This window comes from Prionailurus bengalensis, chromosome B4 (genome assembly GCF_016509475.1).
Source record: "Prionailurus bengalensis isolate Pbe53 chromosome B4, Fcat_Pben_1.1_paternal_pri, whole genome shotgun sequence".
Lineage (NCBI taxonomy): Eukaryota > Metazoa > Chordata > Mammalia > Carnivora > Felidae > Prionailurus > Prionailurus bengalensis.
In genome coordinates this window covers 102,118,222-102,123,259 of record NC_057358.1, presented here as the reverse complement: position 1 = coordinate 102,123,259, position 5,038 = coordinate 102,118,222, and the positions used below count along the sequence as shown (strand labels likewise).

General features: G+C 37.9%; 1 pseudogene; it reads right to left on the bottom strand.

The window, feature by feature from the left end:
• Positions 1 to 1,072: 1,072 nt before the first annotated feature.
• On the bottom strand, positions 1,073 to 2,129 carry LOC122473267 (annotated as a pseudogene).
• Between the last annotated feature and the right edge of the window lie 2,909 nt (positions 2,130 to 5,038).

Genomic DNA, 5,038 nt, shown 5'->3' with positions numbered 1-5,038 from the left:
TTTTATGCACTAAAATTTTTATGACTTAATTATTTTATTCAGGTGTTTATTCAAATATCTTTTCCTCAGAGAGGCTTTCCAAATTCAGCTTTTCTAAAAGAGATCCTACCCATTACTATTTATACCCATATCTTACCTTAATGTTGGTTATAGCACATGCCATTCCTTCATACACATACAGAGGTTATCTGTGTAGTTGTCCTTCCTCAGCTAGAACATTAGCTCTACAAAGATAGGGCTTTTGCCTCCTTTTGTTCTCTACTGTCTTGTTGAGCCAGGAAAGATTCTAACCTGGTGAATGAATGGATCATAGCATTCACTATCATGATTAAAAAAAAAAGAAGAAAGAAAGAATGAAAGAAAAAGAGATAAAAGGAAATTAAATGATTCACAATGGCAAGACTGTTGATTAACTTAGTATAAATTCTTAACTTATATCGTTAACACCTAGTATATTTTTATAACAAAACATTTTTGTTGTGAAGAGATTTTTTGTAACATTATGTAAATAAAGAAAGTCCTAGAATTGTGTATGTAACATAATTACAGTGTAAATAGGTATAACCTATTTACGGGAGGAACTGAGAAAAAAAGTTCCAAAATATTTATAGTATGTGTGCTTAGATGCAGACATCATGGGTTTTATTTTTAAATATTTTGCAATTATTATTTAGAGACTATGGTAAGAAGAAATGAGGCAAAAAGGAAGAAAAGGAGAAAAATATAGTAGTGATTGAGATTTGAGTATTAGAGATAAATAAGCTATCATGCTAAGGTACTATAAGTATGAAGACTTTAACAACAAAGAGTAGTACACGATGTTTTTGGAGTACTCACTAACTGTAAGTATTGTTTGAAGTTTGTTTGTTTTTGGTACAGTATACTTTACTGATGGTACATGACACAGTAGGGTTCCCCAAGTCCCTCCCTTCTTTAGGGGATCTGGGATGGAAACTGTGTAGAGGTCATGAGATTCTCAGTATGTTAGGGGATGAGTTGGGGTAAAGATTCCCCAGCAGCTGAGAATCTTTCTCTTCCTTTCTCTTACTGGGACTGGTGGTCCAGCGGGCTATTACTCCTTAGAGGCTACATGGACCATAATGTCCACCACTTGGTTGCTATAGCCAAATTCACTGTCATACCAGGAAATGAGCTTGGCAAAGAGGTCACTGAGAGCTAGGCTAGCCCCAGTGTCGAAGGTAGAAGAATGAGTGTCACTGTTAAAGTTATAGGAGAAAAACTGATTCTCCATGTAGCCCAGGATGCCCTCGAGGAGGCCTCTGATGCCTGCTTCACCACCTTCTAGATGTCATCATATTTGGCAGCTTTCTCCAGGATGCACATCAGATCTACAACTGATATACTGGGGTTGGGGGCTTGGAAGGTCATGCCAATGAGCTTCCCATTCAACTCAGGAATGACCTTGCCTACAGCCTTGGCAGTGCAAGTAGAATCAGGGATTATGTTCTGAGCAGCAGCTTTGCCATCATGCCACAGCTTTCCAGAGGGGCTGTCCAGTTTTCTGGGTGGCAGGGATGGTCTGGACTGTAGTCATGTATCCCTCCACAACGCCAAATTTGTCACTGATGATCTTAATCAGAGGGGCCAAGCAGTTGTGGTACAAGAGGCATTGTCAACAATCTTGAGGTAGTGGCCATACTTCTCATGATTCACTCCCATCACAAATATGGCACCAGCAGAAGGGGCAGAGATGACGACTCTCTTGGCCCCACCCTTCAAGTGAGACCCAGACTTTTCCATGTGGTGAAGACTCCAGTGGACTCCACAACATACTGAACACCAGCATCATGCCTTTTGATGTTGGTGGGATCACCCTCCTCCAAGATGGAGACGGGTTTTCCATTGATGACAAATTTCCCATTCTCAGCCTTGATTGTGCTGTTCAATTTGTTGTGGGTGGCATCATATTGGAACATGTTGATCATGTAGTTGAGGTCAAGGAAGACGTCACTGATGGTGACAATATCCATTTTGCCAGAGCGAAAAGCAGCCCTGGTGACCAGGTGCCCGATACAGCTGAATCCATTTACTCTGACCTTCACCATCATGTCTTGGGGACATGGCTGGCACTGTACCAGAAGATGCAACTGTCTGTCAAACAGGGAGGAGCAGAGTGCCTGAAGTTCTTTACATAAATAAAATTGTTCTGTTCTCATAATTACTAAATGAGGTCAGTGTTATAGTTGTTATTATCATCATTGTTATTCCCACTGTAGATGCCCAGAGAGCTCATACTACTCCCCAAAGTTGTCCAAATAAGAAGCGGTGATTTGAATGTGGTTCAGGGTCTGTAATCTTAACCTTCGGGCGCCTGGGTGGCGCAGTCGGTTAAGCGTCCGACTTCAGCCAGGTCACGATCTTGCGGTCCGGGAGTTCGAGCCCCGCGTCAGGCTCTGGGCTGATGGCTCAGAGCCTGGAGCCTGTTTCCGATTCTGTGTCTCCCTCTCTCTCTGCCCCCCCCCCCCCGTTCATGCTCTGTCTCTCTCTGTCCCAAAAATAAAATAAAACGTTGAAAAAAAAATTAAAAAAAATAAGAATGGTAGTAATTGTTTCTGAAATAAGAAGAAAATATTTCATTCGTGAATTTATATCTTATTTATCTTCAAAAAAACCAAATCCGTGTAAAATGCTTTGTTTACTATTTAAAAGGACTCATTTGGGTTTAGTCAAACATATAAAACAATCTTGAATACTTGGATATGAATGAGAAAATCTCTGCTAGAATGTAGAATTAGTTATAGGGCACATATTGTGGTATAATTATAGTGTTTTAGTGACATGACAGGCTACTCCGGACAGCAAGTGGCCTTAATAACTCAGCATTCTGTATATACACAGCCTCAGTTGTTGTTTTTTTTTTTAATACATAATGTTATTAGGGCTTTGTGTCTAGATGCCATTTTGAAGTAGTATGAAAAACTCTCTTTTCTACATTAGACTCTGTAATGTTCTCCCTTTTCCTAAGATTCAACAGAACACGTATAACTCTACCATTATGCGGTATAAAGAACATGAGTTTTGAAATTAAACTGGTTTGAGTTTGAATCTCAAATGAACACTTCAGTCTATGATAGCATTCATGAGGCAGGCACAATAGCTAGTATATGACTTAGAATGACAGTTCAGGTGAGAAGTTTTCATATTTCTGTAATGTTCAGAGCATATGCCATTTCAGTTCCATAGAACTAAAGAACCCATTTGTCATTTTCAAAATTAATAATCCTGGGTATTTATTATTTATTAATTATAACAAATGGATTAATTATAAAACTATAAAAGTGACTGAAGTCCCAGCTGACAGTTGAAAATGCCTTTACAAAACATATACCTGATTCTGTTTTCAGTAAAAAAAGCTCAGGAAATTTAATTTAGGATGCCAGGTGGCACAATAGGTTATACATTAACTTGTCCCCTCTGGAAAATTAAATTTGAATTTGGCTCTGGTCACAAATGAAATGAGTCATTTGGTACATGCCACTAAGGATACTCACAAAGCCAAAATGACATTTCATTGAAAAATCACCTGTTAAGAAAAATGTCTGCAGTCACTGGGGAAATTTTCAAGAAAAATAAACAAGTGTATAAGGCAAAAAGAAAGGGTTCTAAGGGGCTACTGTAAATTATAGGCTTGCTGAAAATCTGGAGGAAGGAAAGTGCTATAATACCTACAAGTTTTTATTCAGCCACAAATCGAAATTTTAGCCTGTATTTCCTTTTTCCCCAGTTTCGGGATTCTAGGAGATTATTCACTTATATTCCAAAGAAAATTGGCTTTTTTCCTTGTCACAGTTTTAGCCAAATGTCAGTTTGTATCAAATTATCATGGATTACTGAGCTCACTGCAAGGAACCATCTAATTGTGATTCTAAACCATATGTTTAGCTCTTCCTGTTCCTTTCAGGTAAATAAATAATATAAGGACTATTCTTTCCTCATTTAGAGGACTAAGAAAACGTATAAGTGACAGACTTCAGAGATAACATTAATTTGACACTAATGTTTATTCTTTTCATTGTGACATTCCTGTCCATGTAATAATCACCTAGTAAGTATTTAGACAGATGCTGAGATTAATAATGGTAAAAGTTCCAGCACAAACATAAAACCCAGCTTTTTCATATTCACTGTTGGAGAAAATATAGTACACAAATACTAAATTCATCTTAGATCCTATGTTAGGTGTTTTGTACTGGATTCTAAACGGACACTGTCAATTCATTCTTTTGGGGTCTCCAGACTTGACGGGACTCTGCTCTCTGAGTCAGGCCACGCCCACCTATATTCCAAGAGTATGATCTAGACCATATTGTTTCATGACTACTTCCAGTCCCCTTTCTAATAGCTGATACTTTCAAGTTCTTAGTGGTCCTGGGTAGCCAAGCTGCCAGACCCGTTCGTGCCTGGGAAACCAAGGTCATCTCTAGCCTGCAGTTTGATCTCAGCAGGCAAATTCCAGAACATTCTGCTCAATCACTGGAAAAAGCTTATGATAAAAATTTATACCATGACTAGGCAATGTTAATGACACAAATTTATTCACCACATCCCTGGTTTTTATCCCCAACAGCACTTGCTAGGCAAAGGTCCTTGCTTAGCAATCTTATTAGACCTTAAACAAATGGACAAAGCTCATTTTAAGTAGATTAAGACAATAGGGTCATGCGGCAAGATGTACCAAAAAAAAAAAAAAAATAGCCATAGGATTTGCATATGTTAATTCATTACTCCATTCTCCCTAAATGCAAGCATTCTTCCTAAGTGAAAATGTAGTTTTATGAAACAAATGCATTGACCTCTGGCAAACCTTACTTAGGAACAATGACGTTAAATTTATTAATATTCTCTATTCACATAGAAAGGAGAAGTCATTGCAACTGGAATAATTGTATAAAAAAAAACAATAGCAAATCGAAATAAACATACACACATAGCTATATCCAACTCTTTTATAAAAAAGGGAAAAAAGATAGCTTCTGTCTTTTATCTGGCCTAAATGAAAATTGTGTTCTTTGTACTC